Genomic DNA, 19,317 nt, shown 5'->3' with positions numbered 1-19,317 from the left:
CAAGGCCTGCTTGACAGTTCCCCAAAACCTCATGGAATGATTCTATTCCCAGACTCCAGACACTGGAGGAGCTTTCCCACTGAGCTGAGTCAGAGGAAGTCCCCAAATCCTTGCCACTTCATCTTCCTTGGATTTTACTGAAGTTAAACCAATACTGAAATTTAATTTCCAGAAATGTTTCCTGGACCATTTTTCTGCGGAAGGAAGAGAGCCCATTAGTGAGCCACTCAAGTGGCCCATGGCAGTCTCTCAGGAATTCTCAGAGCCAGCAGCTCCCGAGCGGTGCCGGGTATGTGTGTGTCTGTGCACGAGTGACAGGCGGGCGCGGTGACACTGTCACCATCAGGAAATCACAAACAACAGGATTGTTTCCAAGGTGAGACAAGGGTTCTGCGTCCTCCCAGAAACAGAGCCTGAAGGGAAATCGCACAGGCGCGCCAACACGTGCAGACACAGACAAGTGCATGGGGTCCAGGAACACAGATGATCCAACAAGCACCTACGGGCCCAGACGCACCAGCCCGCACAGCAGACACGTGCACACGTGTCTCCCTGGCAGAGTCCCCAGATGCACTGTGGCTCAGCCCTCCAAGTGTCTGCAGACTCTGGCATTGGGGCCAGGGAGGCTGGGCCCTCCAAGCTGAAGTCTGCCTCCTTAGGGACTCCCTTGCTAGGCACTAGCCCTGGAGGAACCGCCCTGCTGCCCCAACTCCTAAAGTGTCAGTAGGTTCATTTTCACAGCTGATTCCTCATCACCTCTACCCAGAACTTGGAGTGAGTGCTCCAGGCAGGAGATGAGTGACATCTCGTGAGAGGAAGTTTAACATCTCGTGAGAGGGACACCAGATAAGAGGGTGTTAAGGAGACAGTGGCAGGCTGGCAGCGAGCTGGAGAATAAAACTCAGCGTCCAGTCTCCTGTACGTGTGGATGCCCAGAGCCAGCCCAGCGGGGCGCTTGGTAGGGCTTCATAGATGATTACTTGATGCTTTCATTCAGGTTATTTCAGGCCTAACTTACTCGTCGGACCCTTGACTTTGCCTCCCCACCCCCCAGAATGTCAAGTTCATGTTATAGCCTGGCCTGCAGGGTGCTTCCTAACCAGGCAGAACCTGGCTTCCCATCGTATCCCTCCCACCTCCCCCACGTCTGCCCTTCACTCCTTGTGGCTACTGCATTCCACTTCTCCCCATTTCTCCAGGACTCAGAGCCTTTGTGCAAACTTGCCCTCCACCAGGAAGACCCCGGCTTCCTCCACTGTCCAGTACACTCTCATCCTTCAAGACACACATCAAATATCCCCTGCTCTTCTGCAGCTTTCGCTGTTCTGCACCCCACCCCCTGACCCCTGCTCCAGGTAGATTCACTGCAGCCTCCAAGGGGCTCCTGGAGACCTTCCTTCATCCCTTTGTGGCCGTCTCCCTGCAGCGAGCAGCTCTGAGGGGAGCCCTGTCTCACTCATCCCAGAGCCTAACACTTAGTAAGTGATGCTGATGGAAAATCATGGAGGCGGTACCATCACTCCTGGGGCCTGTTTCTGGGCTTTGTGGGGTCCCATAGCTAGCCTCCTCCCCATCTGGGTAGAAACAGAAGAAGCAGTGAACGCCAAGAATGGGGACCAGACTGGAGATGGAAGCGAGTCCGGGGCATCGACTGTACTAAGCCTGCTGCCAGGGCTGCTGCAATCACATGTGCCCTCCCCTGGGACACATTCGAGGGTGTAATGCCCATCGCTCCGCATCCTTGCCCCTCGGCGTGTGGCTCCCGCAGCCTCCTCTCCCACTTAATCTTCCCTAAGTCTCTTCTCCGGAGGCCCCTGGGTATAAAACATCATTAAGGCCACATCTCTCCTAGTTTAAACTTCTGAACTCTTCAGTGCACAAGAGATACTGCTCTGCCTTTTGGCTGGAAAAACTGGGGCAGCCATGCTGGGTCAGTGGGAGCAGAACCTGCAAGCCCTTCGTGCTCCATGAAGGAAGCCCCAAATTGACTGATACCTGCTTGGCCCACTCAGCAAAATACACGTATAAAATGAGATGACTTAAAAATCTTTTTTCTGTACTGATTTATTTGTATTTCCAAAAGGTCCCAGTCACTTCTTTTTTATCAAGTGGACAGAAACCTGGCCTGAGTAAAGGATTGAGAGGTGGAAGTAAACTCAACAACAAAAACATCTGAGCATCTGTATCTAGTGTTAGGCCCTGCACATGGAGAGGTGAGGGGGATGTGTGGCCAGCCCTCCAGGAACCTCCAGGAGAAGCAGAGCTTCCTGGTTCACATTCAGATTCAAAAGACAGTTCCTCAGTGCTTTTGATGTGCCTGGATGTCACCGGGACCGGTACACTGTCTTCTCATTGCCCCCCAAAAGGGAGGCATCGTGGTCATTTATACTTCATGGAGAAAGTAATTGTCCAGTCAAGCAGCCAGGGGATGCTCTGGGATTTGAACCCAGGTCTGCACAGCTCCCAGCATCAATGGTCTTACTCCCATAATGGACAAGCACATCTTTGGTCCAGGTTACAGTGGAGATTTCTGAAGATTTTTAGAGATCCTTTACTTCATTTTGTTTTCCTAATAACTCTAGGAAGGAGGCTTCCATGTCCCTATTTTACCAGCAAGCAAACTGGGATTCAGTGTTATCCACTCCAGTTTGAAATAAGAGCCAGGACCAGAATTCCATATTCTTAAGCCTGAGCTCCTAGTGAGCAGGGATGGCCCTGCTAGGGCTGTGGGAGGGAAGACAGGGTCCAGGAGGTGGGGATGCTCTGTGAAAGGCCTGCATTCCATTCAGGGACAGTGCTCCAAGGTCAGATATGGTTTCAGTTCTGCCTCTCCGGTGCCCTTGGGCTGCTGTTTAGGAAAAGGTCTTGAGTCATGAAAACCTTTACGGTCCTGGGATGAAGTGCAGACTTCTTCAAAAAGCACACAAGCCCTTTAGGATGTGCCTCCTGGGGTCTCTCCAAGTTGTCATTCAGCACTGTTCCTTTGAGTCCTTGCAAATGATTCTGAATGTGCAGACAGACTGCTCTCGCTGACCTCCTGGTTCTGCTCGTCTCAAAGGCCCACTAGGCCAATCCCTACACATCCTGCAAGCTTCCTGCTGGGTCATATTTCCTCCGGCACTGTCTGTCCCTGCTATCTCCTCCCTCTACTTTCCCGTGGCCTCCTTTGATGCCTGTGTTATGGCACCTGCTTGGGAGTAACTATTTGTTTACAGACTGATCTTGCCCAGCAGACCGGGTACTCCTCTGGGACAGAAATGCAGTCCCATCTGTATGACCCAACACTTCAGCATAGGGCCTGGCACAGAAAAGGAGCTTAATATGGAACTACTGAATGAATTAACAGAGCAATTGAAGGAAGGAGTGAATGACCGCCGTCCAAAGCATCGCTCCTTCAGAAATGCTCAGGGGCTGCACATCATCGTTACCTGCCCTGTAATGTAGTGAGATTGCTGCATTTCAGATTGCCGTCTCAGACTCTTGTTTCTTGTTCCAAGCAATTTCACTCAGGAATAGTCTCTCCTCATTTTCACATGTGAAAAAGGAACAGAAACAAACAACTCTTTTGTTAACCTGGGTGCCGAGCTATTAATACTTGTGGATATTTTGATTTTCTAGGAGGACAGGGGTGGGTTCCAGGGGAGACAATGGTGTGAGCATTGGTCTGGGTCAGCAGGTGGCTAATTTGTTATCCGTTTTGGAGGAGAAACTTTTGCTTCAAGGGAGAATTCATCCAGGCATTTGTGCTGACATGTTTAAAACAGAAAAAAAAAAAAAAAGGCAGGAATCATATCTTTCTGTCCACCTCAGTTTCCCAGTATTGAACATCTTGCCTGGTACAGTAGCAAGAGAGTCCCTGTCCTGCTCATAGGGAAATTGTCAGGCTTCAATCTAACGTCAAGTTTCTGGGGCCACAAACTCCTCCAACATTAGATACACAGTAAGGTACAACCGTGAGCTGTCCTAAGCTTTGTCCTCATCATAACTTTTTAGAGTTCTCAAAAAAAAAAAAAAAGAAGCAAGATTAACACAAATTTTTCATTAATTCTTGCAAAATATAGAAGGGTGAACCCTTCCCAATTCATTTTATGAGATCAGCATTACCCTGATACCAGAGTCAAAGATACCAACCACAAGGGAAAAAAAAAAAACTACAGATAATTTTCCCCTGTGATTATAGATACAAAATTCCTCAACAAAATACTGTTGAACTGAATCAACAGATATGAAAAGGATGATACACTGTAATCAAGTGGGATTTACCAAGGAACGCAAGGTTGGTTAAACATTAAAAAAATCAATCAATATAATACACCACATTAAAAGAAAAAGGAGAAAAATCTCATAATCTTGTCAATAGACACAGAAAAGCATTTGGCAAGATTCAGCAACCTCTTCTGACAAAAATGCTCAACAAACTATGAATACAAGGACTCTTCAACGTGACAAAGCCCATCTCTGAAAAATCCACAGCTAATATCATACATAATGGTGAAAGATTGAAACCCACCCCCACAACATTAGAAACAAGGTGCCCACTCTCACTACTTCTATTCCGCATTGTGCTGGAGGCTCTAATCAGGGAATTAGTCGAGAAAAAGCAGACAGTTTAGGGAAGGGAAGAAATAAAGCTATCTCTACTCACAGATGACAAAATCTTATATATAGAAAATCCTAATGAATCCTCAAAAACTATTAGAACTAATAAACAAGTTCAGTAAGGTTGTGGGACACAAGATCAATGTACAAAAATCACTTACTTTCTATATACTAGCAATGAGCAATCCAAAAATGAAATCAAGAAAACAATTCTATTGATAATAACATCAAAAAGAATGAAATATTTAGGAACACATTTTTTAAAAAGTGCAAGACTTTTTTGTAAGTGCAAGACTTCTTTATATGTTACATGTATGATAATATCAAGTATGATAAAACACCACAGAAAGGGAACAATATCCCATGTTTATGAATTGGAAAACTCAATACTGTTCAAATGGCAATACTCCCAAAATGATTTACAAATTCAGTGCATTCCCAATGAAATCCCAGGTAGATTATTTTTTAAGAAATTGGTAAGTGAATCCTAAAGTTCATATACAAATGCAAGAGACACAGAATACCCAAAATAATCTTGAGAAAGAACAAAGTTGGAGGACCCACACTTCTCAATTTCAAAACTTACTCTGAAGCTACAGCAATCAAAGCAGTGTGATACTGTTATCCAAGACAGACACACAGATCAATCAAATAGAATTGGGAGTCCAGAAATCAACCTTCACTGGGGAAACAGCCTCTTCAACAAATGGCAGCCAGGACAACAGGATATATACATGCAAAGGAATGGAGTTGGTCCCACACGTCACACAAGATACAAAGATTAACTCAACATGGATCATTGACTTGTATGTATGAACCAAAACTATGACACTAACACCATGTTTAGAAGAAATCAGAGGAGTAAGCCTTCACGGCTTTGGATTAAGCAATGGTTCCTTAGATGCAATACTGAAAGCACAAGCGACCAAAGGAAAAAAAAGATGAACTTCATCAAAATTAAAAACTTCTGTGCTACAAAGTACGTTATCAAGAAAGTGACAAGACAACTCATAGAATGGGAGAAAATATTTGCAAATCACACATTGGATCACATATTGGCCTGTATCTAGAATATATATGAACTCATAACTCAACAATAAAAAGAAAAATAACCCAAAGGCAAAGGACTTGAATAGACATTGCTCAAAAAAATGATACAAGAATGGCCAATAGGCACATGTAAACATGCTGACCGGTCATTAGAGGAGATCTGAATCAAAGCCATCATGAGATACCAATTCAAACCCACGAGGAGAGCCAGAAAAAGAGGGAAAGACAACGAACAGTTGGGAAGGATGTGAAAAACTAGAAACTTCATACATTGTTGGTGGTAATGTAAAATGGTGCGGTTACTTTTGAGAACTGACAGTTCCTAAAAAATGTTAACCATAGAGTTATCACAGAACCTAGCAACAGCATTCACAGTATATACCCCAAGAGCGAAAAGCATACGTCTGCACAAAAATTTGTACACCAGTGTTCCTAGTAGCATTATTCATGGTAGCTAGAAAGTGGAAATAGCCCAAATATCTACTAACGGATACCTAGATAAACAAAGTGAGGGGTGTGTGTGTGTGTGTGTGTGTGTGTATTATTCAGCCACAGGAAGGAATGAAATACTAATGGATGGATGGCCACAACATGGAAAAATCTTAAAAACATTATGCTAAGTGCAAGAAACCAGACATAAAGACAACATATTATATGATTCTGTCTCCATAAAATGTCCAGAATAGGCAATCTATATGGAGAGAAAGATGAGCGAATGCCAGGGGCTGGGGCTGGGGGAGCAGGGGACGGGGAGACACTGCTAATGAGGATGGGGTTTGTTTTTGGGGCGATGAACTATTTTAAAATTAGATGCACAGCCCTGTAAATATTCTAGGAAACACTGAATTATACAATGTACAAGGGTGAATGTTATGGTATGTGAATTATATCTCAATAATGCTGTTATTAAAAAAGAACATGTGCAGGGAAGAGACAGCGGGGAGGTGGAAAGATGGAAGCTGCTGACTTGCTGGGAGTGGTGAGATGGGGGCTAATTTTATTTTTTCCCGTGTTATGGTCGCTTTAATGATATTCGTGCAATATCATTTGAAAAGAAAAGAGGGAGAGAGACAGCTCAGGGTGGGAGATGAGAACTAGCCTGGGAGTCCTGGGCCCTGAAGCTGCGTCCCATACTCTGCTAGTTACTGGCTGGGTGCTCTGGAGTAAATGGCTCCACCTCTCTGGGCCTCAGTTTCCTTTTCTTGAGTGTGGAATGGCTTCAGCCTCCTCGGGCTGCTAGACCTTACATCCCCAGAGCAGGTATGGAGCAGATACTCATAGTGTTCGTTACCTTTCATCTTCGTGTATTTGCTCAGACAATTATGGTGCATCTGTTACATCCTGGGGACATCGATGAATGAAGACTGGACCTTGTTCTTAAATATCTTAAGTTTGGAGAAGTAGACAGACATAAATAACTAAAACACGTTCCTTGGGAAGGGTCAGAGTGAAACTTCCACAAACAGCTTGTTGGACAGTTGTCTGCATAGTCCAGATCCACTAGGGAACTTGTACAGGGAGCTGTTGGTGAAGGGGCCAGATCGAGAGGTGGAAACTCACAGACAGAAGACAGCATCCGTCATCACAAACCTCATGGTGGTTCCACAGCACGCTCTCATGTGTGTTATCACATGCAGTCCTCAGACGATGCCACAAGGGAAGTACTATTACTCTGCTCTACAAACGAGAAGACTGAGTCTTAGCGAGGTCAAGAGCATGTTCTGTTTTCATGAAGCCAGTTCAGGGTGTAGGAGGCCTCCCCGCCACCATAGCCGCCCCTTCTTCTGAGCAATCTTGGTGACATCCCATTAGGAAGGAAGATTGGGGTGGTGGTGATGAATCAGAAAATGAAGAGGCACCCTCTCCAAGTCAGGGCTGGTCGGAGGTATTGAAGATGTAACCTGCCTCCTTGGGGTCCAGAGAGAAAGCATGCTGGATGGAGCACAGAGAGCCCACTCAGCCCTGGATCACCCAGTGAAGACTGAAAACATTCCGTGAAGAAATAGTCCTGCTCTATAGGTCATCAGTGTCTAGTAACAACTTCACCGATCTTGCTAAGTAAGGAGGCGAGGGTGGGGAAGGAAACCATGGTATCATTCACAGAGCGCCTGCTGTATACAGGGTGCTTCTCCAGCAGTAGGCACTTCAGGTATTATAGTGGCCACTTTCTACATTGACACTGAGGTTATACTGAGGACCACAGAGGGCAAGTGCCCTGTCCAAGGTCACACAGAAAATCTGCACCAGGGAGAGGAGCGAGGACTCAAATCAACCTCTTTCCTCTCAGCCTGAGGATTCTAAGTTCCTCTCCGTGCAAAGACCTCACTGTCTCCAGGGCAGAGGGCAGAATCAGAAGCCTCACGGCATCAGGAGGCTGTGGGGCCCAGGTCTTCCATGCACACAATGGCACAGAAATACCAGCCCACATTTTAAGAGTGAAGAGGTGTGACGCTGGTTTTATTTCTCTAGCTTCAAGGATTTAACCTCATCTCTAGCACAGAATAGAAGTCTCTGGAGGTCCTCTTTAATGACAACCTAACTGACTCTTGGTTTTGATGGAACCAGCCCTCAGATAAAAGCAAAAGACCCCTCTTCACCAAATGAACCTTCCTTGAAGGAGGATGACAGATCAGAGCATAGGCATTCAGCACAGAGCCCCAGGTGGGGCCCTCCGTGATGCTGCCCAGCTCTCAGCAGCTGACCAGTTGGACTGACTGAAGTCTCATTTATCAAGAATCCTAACAAGTCATCTGTTGGCTTCAGTGTCAGCCCCATCACATCAACCCTGACATTGAGTTTGTGATCCCAAAAGCTCCCCACCATTGGAGCATCTCTGGAATTAAATGACATGGATAGCTGGTAGGCCCAGGGGCCAGGCTGCACCCAGTACTCTATAATTAGCCCGTTCAGGGAAAGGAGAAGGGTCTCCCTGCACTCAGCAATGGTTCATAATGACCAATGGGATTAACAGCTAAAGTGTGTAGAGTTCTCAGCCAGGCAAGATGCAAAAAGGAGAACCTAGGTCATCAGGAGATCACCCCAACAAACATGTCAAGGGTATTCAAGAAAAGATACAGACTTTGGGAAGTAGCAGGCCCAAGATAAAGTCCACCCCAGTCTCCTGCAAGGTGTCTCATCCAGAAAGCGTCTTAATCTCTCTAACTGTCTGTTTCTTCTTCAGCTAACCTTGGATGTCATTCATTGTTGTTCTGGAGGCTGGAGAGGAGAATGGGATGGACAGACTAGGCAGGTAACCCGTAACATGAACTGAGTGAAGGAGGGATGTCCGAAGTGGCTGATGGAGGAAATAAAAATGGATGAGATAACAGGAGCGTGGGAAGTAAAAACAAAAATAATTGATTATTTTTTTTAAAAATTCAAAAAGAGGGGGAGGAAAAGGAAATGAATCCTGGGGGAAAACTGCGTTTAGCAGGGTAAGAGGAAAACAAGCCAGAGCTCAGATAAATGGAAAGTGGTCAAAGGGAATAATAAGGAAATATGTATGTTTAAATCACATTTTCCACTATTCGTGTCAGGGAACTTGTCTAAGATTTGCCAACTGCTCGATCTTGAAAGCGTCATCATAACACTGGAGGCCTATTATGACACCATCAGTGAACGTCTCCTACAGATGCAGAGGCCGAAGGGAGCCAACAGGTTCCTTCTCATGAGCCAGTTCCCACTGGTTGATAGTGTTTATCCGGAGCTTTGTACCTGAACAAATTCTGAGACATCATCTGAACACGGTGGTAGACAGCTGTTTCAATTCGTGATGTCTGCGGTGGGATGTAAGGCAGAATGGGCGTGCCATGTGTAGTGGATGCTGTGATGTGCCGCCCAGAGAAGCCCTATGGGACCGAAGCACTCATTCCCCCAGCTGCGCGCACTGTTGCTGTCGGCTGCTGACAGCGCTCGGTGGAGTCCCCCTCCAGGAATGGGCTGCAGTGCAAGGGAGCTGCCTCGCCCAGGGGCAGTGCACAGCTGTTGCTGGAGAGGTCAGTAAGGCTACCTCCCCTTGACTCAATGCCACGTAGTGAAGGACCATCCCAGCTCCAGAGCTCCCTGTGCCTCTGTTGTTGCCTCTGTTGTGACTCTGTTGATGTTCAACTCCCCCCTGGATCCAGTCTTACTTCCCTTACCCCCGTACAGGTGTTGATCCTAAGGGCAAGCCCAGTATACTTTCTGCACCCAGATCTCGGTCCCAGAGTCTGGTCCTGGGAACCTAACTTAATACATCATGTATCTACCCTTCCTGTATGAGCTATATCTTTCTATGCCTAGCTAACAGCTTGTCATCTGTATTTACTTCTTCCTCCACAAAGACTCAGCGTTAGCCAATGAGAACACATCATCCATCAGCTTTCCCTTTTCCCCTTGTTTGCAAGGAAACTCAGAGATAAGTTCTTCATCCTTTCCTCTCCTGCCTACGTTAGGAGGAAGTTTCTGCTTTAGGCTTGGAGGCTATCTAATCTAAAAATGATGAGCTGTCTGTAATCCTCTCATTTTCAGTCTCCCCTCCTCCTGGACTCCAGCCCTCAGAGAGACAGTATTTGTCCCTGCTTCATTATTTGGAATCATTGTAGACTGAAGGTGTCACCAGAAGGAGGAAGAATTTACACTAACAAACCTCATTAGCATGATGTTTTTAACTTACATCTATTATTATTTTATAGGCATAACACTTTTTAAGGTTTTTTTTATTATTTAAACAAAAGTTACAGAGAGGTTAAGTGATTTCCCAACCAATTGTAGAACCTAGACTAGAATCTGAGTTTCTTGACTCCTAATCATGTAAACTTCAGACACAGGCAGAAACCACTTAGCTGGCCTCTGCTGTTTGCTCAGGTCAGTGTATGATTTCTAGAAAACACTGAAACACTGGCATTAGCTCAGGGGAACCCTGGTAGTCCATCCTATCTACTTTGGCAAAACCCAGGGAACAGTTCAGATCCTGGACCAAGCACTGAAAAGTACTGTGTAATCTAGGAGATGAGCCAACAATCCAAACCACAGCCCCGACCAGGGGCTATCTTGTTCCTGTTTGGATCATACCCTTGACGGGGAGCTCACTACCTTACAAGGCTGCTTATTCTGCTGTCCCCTCATCCACACAATTAGAACAATATTAAAAAGGGAAACTGTAACATTTACATAACATAACGAATACAAAGCACATAGTGTAATACCCAACACACAATGGTACTCAGTGAAAGGAAAGATTTTTTTCTTGTTCTTTGTTCACAGAACAAGAGAAGAGAATTTGCTTGTAGAAAGAACACCCTCAATGCAGTCATGTCACTCAGGAATTACTCAGTTCCCACACACCCTGAGACAGAGCTACAGAGGCTGGCGGCGAGCTCTGCAGCCAGACCACCTAGGTTTGAGCATGGGCTTCGCCATTCAGCTGTGTGACCTTGGAATAGTCACCCCATTGCTCTGTGCCTCAATTTCCTCATCTGTAAGATGAGGGGAGAAGAGTGCCCTTTACCTCAGGGGCTTGTCGGGTAAATGCTTAAAACACCTCCAGGCGGGTGGTAATGTCGTCATTTTCCCCATCATTCCCATCTTACAGATAAGGAAACTGAGGCCAGAATATTGAGCCATTCCCCTGAGGTCAAACAGCTAATGAGGAGCAGAGCCTGGATAGAAATCCAGGTCTGCCTGCATCTCCAATGCATGCACTTTGACTTAATATTTCTTCTGTCATTCCTTTTGCTTTTCTTTCTTGTTTTCCAAGAAAATGGGGAAGGATAGAACAAACTCTCATAGGGAATTCTGCCAGAAAAGCTAGCACACCTGCTCATTTGAGAGAGTGGTTTGTTTGCAAAGGCCCAGCTGAGTGGATCCAGGAGTCGTGTCCACGGGCAGGCAGGAAAGCCTGTGACCTGCCGGCTAAAGAGACTGCCAGGGACTGGGACAAAAAAGACCACCTCCTGCTTCCAGGTCTGGCACGGCAGCAAAACCAGGGCTTCTGCTTTGGTGGCAGTGGGAAGGTCACACAAATCGCCGAGCCCCATGTGGCTACGTGAGCTGGTGACATTCGGGTGACTCCGTGGCCCTAGGATGGAGGAGGAAACATAACAAGCACTTCTCAAAGACAACAGAACCATTTCGGTTCTGTGCAGCAGTGGCTCCCAGGCTGGTGGCTGGCATGACGTGCCTGCGTTAGGACGCAGCTGGTATGGGACCTTTGGCTCTGTGCAAAAGGAAGGCTTGCAAGCAGGAGTGAACTTCAAAATATTTAACAACTGATATGGCACAGACAGCAACCGATCAGAACGGACACAATGGCCAATGAGAATAAATGTTGGCTATAAACAAACAGTGCGGCCAAACACCAGTCTTGGCAACAAGGACACCCAGTGTGCAAACAAGGAGAAGAGGATGGGCAAGGTGGGGTCGAGGAGCCCACAGGGAATGGTCTGCCTGCCTCCAGTGGACGTCTCATACGGGATTCCACTAAACCCTCGGGGTTCTGCAGAGCAGGATTTAAGAAGCATTGCTACGGGGGAAAGAGGAAGTGCCTGAAAGGCCCAGCTGCAAGACCCAGGATCGCCACTGCTTTCGGGGTGCACAGGGCCAGCCCCCAGAGGAGCAAAGCCCTAAGCCCCCCAAAGACATGTCCCTGAAGACTTTAACTATATGTCAGCATATTGTCATTCTGCCTGCTTTTCTCTTGGCCAAGGCGTGTTCCCTTGTGGTCTACCAAAGCAGCTGTTCTGTTCCAGCCTGTAGAGGAGGGCACCAGTGTACCCCACTAGAGTCCTCGGGACACAGAACACACCTGGATTCATGCAGAGCAAGCCCCGGTCCTGCCAGGAGTCAACAGTCGGACTCCCCCGGAGCCATTCCAAGCCCCTCTCTTTCCCAACTCAAATCCTCCTCCCTGCCCCTTAACTTTCACTGAAAGTGCATGCTCCTGCTAGCCTTTGGACAAAGTCACAAGGGGTCAATTATCTTATGGTAATGAGGGTAGAGCACCATTTCTTCGGCTTGCATAAGATGAAGCTCCCTGTGATGAAATCAGTCATTGGTCCGTGAGGTCTTGTGGGAAGATCCCAGAAGGGAGGCCCTCCCTTGAGAGCAGGGCACTAGGGCCTTTCCCCTCATCCGGCCTCACCCACCAATGAGTCTGCGGCCACCTGCTTGCCAAGCCCAAGAAATTTCCCCAGAAAATGCCACTGAAACGTTTCACCACTGTTCTCAAAACGTTGTGACTCCTGATGTTAACTTCACCCCTACCTGTGTCTTATAAATCAGGTCTGCTCTTCAGGAAGGGCAGATTTCTTGTCAATTTTATAAGTGGCTCTTCTGACTGTCTTTTATACAAGACTATGGGTGCCCCAGCCTTCACCAGCTCCATCCCTTCTGGATGGAACCCTCACACAACTCAAATAAGCAGGCACTGGATTTGAGTGACAGCCTCACAGGAAGTCACTGGAGGAGCCCAGGGCATCAGCTGTGGATGTGAGGGACGCTGGGACATCTGGGGGAGGCCAGTGCATCTGGGCGAGGCAGGACACAGCAGGTGAGCAGTCAGCCGGGGTCCCATTTCCAGCTCTGGGAAGCGTTACTCAAAACTCTTCAAGCTTTGGGTTTCCTTATTATAAATATTATTATGAATAGTAGCTATCTTACAGGGCCATTTTAAGAAAACAAAATCATGTACCTACAAAACACTCAGCACTCTGTCAAGCATGTAGTCAGAGGTCAGTACAGGGAAGTATTACAAAAACTGTTAAATCACTCAAACATGTATTGATCAGTTGCTTTAAACTCTGTACCTTCCAGTTTCTGCCCTCAAGAGCCTCACAGTCCAGTGAGAGAGGACCACAGAAGAACCAACGATTAGGATGAAATGTGGTAAGTACTTCATTAAATAATTACTTTTAAAAGAATTATCAGTAGTAAGTGACAACCATTTTCTGCCAGCCATTGTGTGCCACATGCTTTATATGAATTAAAACCTTATGCTTTCTAACCCAAACACCCGGGTTCACATCCCAGCACTGTCACTGAATGATTATGTACTCTTGGGTCAGCTAATTTCTTTGAAACTTAGTTATCTCATCTGGAAAATGAGTATAAAATTAGAAAAAATATATCTAATATGTTAGCCAGTGCTTTGCACACAGTAGGTGCTTAATAAAATAGATGTCTCTTACAGCTGACACTGAACGGCTATTGTCCCAGCCCTGGAAAACTGCCTAGGTAAGTCTCAAGGTCAAGGTGGCACAGCCACCTGGGACGTGTAGCAGCATTTTGATGTTCAGTGGCTTCTCTGGTTTGGAGCCAGTTCTGAGCCAGCAACTGGAGCCATAGGGACCAGAGGCTGGCCACGGCAGTGGAGCTACGGGCAAGAACTAGACAGAACGTTCCAAATAAGGCAGGCCCTATAGGAGAGAGGCACAGAGAAACTGAGCAGTTGTTGCAGGAAGAGGCCAAGCAAGGACTCAGATGAGGGCTTGGTATGTTACATAAGGCAGCAGTACCCATCCGGGGCCATTCTGCTACCTGGAGCCAGCGGCGTCTATGTAGATCACAAACACTGCACACTCACCCCCGTGCCAGGTACCCCAGGGCTGGGCCCCATGGGGTGAACAAGGATAATCCAGGCAGAAATCCACACCCTACAGGGTGCATTGCCTCTGAAAAGGAGCCGTGCAAATCAGAACACACCAGCCCGGGAACTGAGCCCGTGCACAGAGAAGAACAAAACTGCACAAACCCAGACCTGTTCACATGAATGAACATTCCCGTAGCACAGCCTGATAAGCCCGTTGCTAAGCCTACCTGGCTTCCTGTGGCGGCGCACCTCGCTTCCAGCTCGGGAAAGATAATCACTCTGGGAACCAGCCTCCTTAGGAGACCTGGCAGAATGCTTTTAGTCCAGAGCGAAACCTGTCTTTCAACACAGCATCTCATCCTCCCGTGTCGGACAAGGGGAAATCTAAACCATGCAGGAAAGGGTTTGCACACACACACACACAGCCCTGCTGGGTGTCAGTGGCTGTAAGTGACCCTCAGGGAAAGAAAGGGGCCCCAGATCTCAGCTCTGAGCACCTCTGAAACAAAGACCCTCAAGTTTCCTGCTGGGGCAGTGCGAGACACAGGACTCTCAGATTCCAGGCGCACCCGCAGCTATCATCTGTCAGCCCTGACGCCAGCCCTGTGTGAGGTTCAAGCGGGGAGATCAGACAAGCACGGGGTAGCGGCAGGGGCTGGGGAGGGCAAGAATGGGGAGAAAGGGCTTTGGAAAGACCAATACAAATAGCATGAGTTTTTATCTGACCTCAAAGAACAGGGCAAGGGAGAGCTGTGTGATCTAAGCCAGGATGAAAGGATGACTGGTCTCCCCTTGTAATCAAAGAGTTTAATGATGCTTATTAAAAGCCCATTTCTGGGTCCTGTTGAAAAATTACACCCATAAGTGTTTTCTTTTTTTCATAAGAATTGCTTCTTAGAGATTAAACACACACACACACTTTTCACGTACCCCATGTCCTACACAGCACACACACTTGCCCCACAAATCCTGCACATCCCAGACATCACACACATGCCAGTACCTCTTTATCAAAGATAGCCACAATCCACAAGTACACACACTGTAAAACAGAAAAACCAGGCTCAGTCCCTGAGGTTATTCACGTACCCTTTGAAATTCCCAACTTTGAGGGAGCCCAAGAGCTTCACGCTAGAGTTGTCTTCCCCACAAACAAACAGCACAGCCTCTAATCCGTATCATTCTCCACGTCTTGCCTGAGGCCAAGCAACTCTGCAAAAGCAGAAGCTCCCAGGATCATTAAGCTTTGGTGGAAAGTGACAGCTTTTAGTAGGGTCATTGTAGACGAAGGAGGCTGTGCCCCGCTGGCCTGCAGCAGGCTCTCTGATATGCTGAGTCTCAGCCACCTGGAGGAGGCGGCCTTGGGCCCTGGGCCTGAGGCATGTTTTCCTCTGGTTATCAGCTTACCCAGAGCCCAAGGCCGCCTTCACTGACAGGCAGAAGGCATTGCTTTCTGGAATAATCAGCTAGACACAGGGAAGTGCTCCTTGCAGAAAAGTCTCCCCGCAGCAGCATGGGTTCCCTCTGGGTGCTGATCTCCCCTGTGCTTCACTCACTGCTAAGGGGCAGGGTACAGAAATGCCCATTCAAATGCTAACACCATCAATGGAACAGTTTGCTGTTATCAGAAACAAATGCTTGGGAGCTAGTAAATCTGGCTTCAAGGGCAGCTCTGATCCTCCCTCATTCTGTGGCCTCAGCCAGCTCTCTAAACCATAGTTTTCTCCTCTGCAAAATGGTAATAACAACTTCTTTCCATCTTATGGAGTTTCGGGGAAGATCACAAAATGCCCTAGAGATTGTAAACTCCAAAGCAGATGTTAGAAATTCTCATGATGAGACAGTAATGAGGAAATGGAGGCGCTCATAAATTGGACTGTGAGTGTCTCCAGGGCAAAGCTTGCGTTGTATGTATCTGTTATCCTCCCTGCCTGGCACCAGAGCCTGGCACCAAATATTCTGAGGGAAAACAGTTTGAAAGAATGAATGAAAAATGACTGGAACCCGGAGTTAAGTGGCTTGCTCAAGGTCCCAGAGAAGCTCACCGTGGGACTGAAACCCAGATCCCCAGACCCCCCTAATCCAGGGTCCTCTGTTCTATATGCACCAAACTCTTGGGTCTGTTGATGAAGGGGTAGTGATACCCCACTGGCCAGGTTTTAAGCAGCCCTACCATTCCCAGCGAACGATCCAGAACGGGTCAGGCAATGCTTAAGAGGACGCCACAAACCCGCCTGTTAAACATTCCATCTCGACAGTGGGAACACACAGAAACCACAAGTGCAAATAACACCCCAATGCCCCAGACCAACACATCTTACTTCTTGACTTGAATTGTGCAAATCAGAAAAGTCGTAAAATTGGGACGACGGGCCTGCAGAGACTGAGTCACTGAGACTAGACACAGATGTGGTTTCAGGCTGACACTCAGCATCGTCACTTACCTACTGACCAAGTGTCCCAGAGATCACTAGCCCTCTCTGATTTTCAGTTTTTCCATCTGCAAAACAAGAAGACGATCACGATTAATCTCTTGAGACCACTGGACTAAAAGGCATCGTAGGTTTTATACCCAGTATTGCTTTCCAACTGCTTATGATCCCACGCAGCTGGGGAGACTGCTAACAGTCAGGGGCTGGAAGGGAATATTTCAAAACTGAAGTGTGGCAATGAATGCCAAGTGTGATAGTTACATACAAGAAGGGTGCCAATGGTACCCAACTCTCCGTACAGAAAATTCAGCTTTCCAATCATTCTGGCACCTATTTTTGTTTTTCATAGATGTCAAAATGCAAGGTATCATTAAATACCAGGAGAAACAGTGCAATGAAAAATGCCACTACTTCAACATACTCACTTCCGACGTTTGGGGGTATTTTTCCAATTTTTTTTCCTTCTCTACATAGAGTTTAACATTTTGCAGAGTTGGCCAATTTGCTGTGAAGATGTACTACACTGAAAAGCCCATGCAAATCCTGATTACCCCCTCCCCACTCACCATGATGCTGCTGCGTAATTAACTCATTTTCATTCCCATGCCTTTTGTCAGTTTCCCCAAGACCTTTCAGGCCTGTGGTCACAGCTCTGCCAGGCACTGTGCACACAGTGTAGTGGGGAGCACGTGATTTTAGGAGGCCTGGGCTGGTCTTCCCCCAGTCTGGGTTTCATTACCTCATCCAGAAAGTAAGGAAACTGGCCTGGCCAATCTCAGAGATCACTTTCAACTTAAAAAGGTGAGGCTAAGGAAAAGGGAAGGAAACTCATATATCTGAGTCCCTACTATCTGACAGCTGCTGAGCCGATAACATCCGTGGATATCATCTCTGATCCTCATAACCGCCTGGGAGACATTACAGGTGTGAGGACTGCAGCTCACTGAGGTCTGGCCACCTGGCCAAGCCCCCCTGCAGTCATGTTGGTAACACTTTCACTATCTTCACCAGGTCAACGTCTCACCACCACTACCGTTTACTAATTTTTCCTAATCAATTCCTAGATTTTACTTAACTTTACTTTTAACAGATTTTTAAAAAAAGTTTCTGCCCTTCTTGATTTCTTCCCCTTCTCTCTATGGCCCAATGGAAGACCACCTTTCAATGAAGATGGATTCTATAACTGCAAAATGGTTGCTCTCAATTTAAAGGGATGTGTAATCTCGGTCATTCGATGTAAAAATATCTCTGAAGTCACAGGCTGGATGTGCTGTTTATATACTTTTGTCTAATACTCATTAAAATGAATAGTATTTGCAATTTAAACACTTACTCACTTCTACCCGACTCCCAGCAGTGCCTCTGATTTACCCTGGGAAGGCTGGCTTAAGGTCCCTTACTTGGCTGCAGCCAGATCTTGGAATCTAACTCTGTCCTATTTCAAAGCGGAAACAGCAAAGACACCAGACACGTATTAAGTGTCAGGAAAGTTGCCTGAGGTCACACAGCTGGCAACCAAAGGACCCGGGGCTCGGGTCTCCACTGGCCCATTTCTGACCCTGTGCTCTGTGAGTGTATTCAGTTCCCCCTCTGGCCTTCCTCAGACCCCAAATTTCCCATTCCATGTCATAAGGCCACCAATTAAGTTCTGTTTCCAAATCAAGGCAGGGTCATCCTGTTCCGTTAAGTTGCCAGGTTTTCCACAAAGCGACTCATCTACGAACGCATAGTTAAGTTGCCCAAAGGGCACTTTGCTAGGAGGCAGCATCATTTCTAAAACCAAGTTTAGAAAATGTGAAGTGAAAGTGATTACTTAGTCAAAGATCCAAGATAGTAACCAAGGAAATAGAAAGAGCTGATAACAGAATACCTAGGAATGCCACTGCTGCTGCAAATGAGTGTAAAATCCAACCGACGCGGGGCAAGTAGGAGAAAGTGCCACAGTGACTGCACTGGATGCTGATCGGAGCTGTTGTTGCATGTCTTTCTAGAGCTTTAAGCCTCCGTTTCCTGTTATCTGGTTTAAAATTAATTGGCATGAATTTTTTATGACCAGGGGGCAAACAGACTGACAGGTCTGCAGACCTGGCTGTGTCTTTCTTCCTGTGGAGTTCCCTATTTCTCTTGAGTACGAGCTACACAGCTGTGCAGAAACAAGAAAATGAACCAACCTAGCCCTGATTATTCATTCTCGGTCCAATGACACCTCTTCCGTGAAGCCTGCTCCCACAAACCCGCGTCAGAATTAGTTACTCCCTTCCTTGGTTTTCCTATGGTAACAGGTGAAATACAATCTCTGTTATTTTGCAGTTATTAACTTGTCTTCTTTTAAAGCATCGTTTTTTTCTGACTATTTGCCCAAATATGTTAAATACAATGAAAACTCACCCATCACTAGCAATATGATTTTAGATTTCCTTCTAAATCTTTTTGTATACATATCCACGTATTCAGTCACTCACATACATACACATCCAGATTCTTTTCAAAATGGGATCATACTTTACACACTAATTTCAATCTACTTTTTAAACGGTTACATAGATATGTAATTAATCCCCTACTGATGAACATTTGGGTTGTTTCCAATTTTTCACTGGTGTAAATACTCTAAAATCTTGGCACATATATCTTTTTTGTGGTTGTTTGATTATATACTTAGACTACATA

At 46.5% G+C, this 19,317-nt stretch overlaps 1 protein-coding gene across 3 annotated transcripts in view; it reads right to left on the bottom strand.

Moving 5' to 3' along the window:
• TENM4 (teneurin transmembrane protein 4) overlaps positions 1-19,317 on the bottom strand; it is a 709,295-nt gene that overhangs the window by 548,750 nt on the left and 141,228 nt on the right. For 2 of the 3 annotated variants that reach the window (XM_072969128.1, XM_072969127.1), the window contains exon 2: positions 16,660-16,715. The exons of the other annotated variant lie outside the window; for it this stretch is intronic. The gene's annotated coding sequence lies outside the window, so the exon portion shown is untranslated. The remainder of the gene's footprint in view (positions 1-16,659; positions 16,716-19,317) is intronic. 3 annotated transcript variants of the gene reach the window in all.

The sequence above is a fragment of the Vicugna pacos genome, chromosome 10 (assembly GCF_048564905.1).
Source record: "Vicugna pacos chromosome 10, VicPac4, whole genome shotgun sequence".
NCBI classification, from domain to species: Eukaryota; Metazoa; Chordata; class Mammalia; order Artiodactyla; family Camelidae; genus Vicugna; species Vicugna pacos.
The sequence above is the reverse complement of the archived record's forward strand: the minus strand, read 5'-3'. Positions and strand labels throughout refer to the sequence as shown.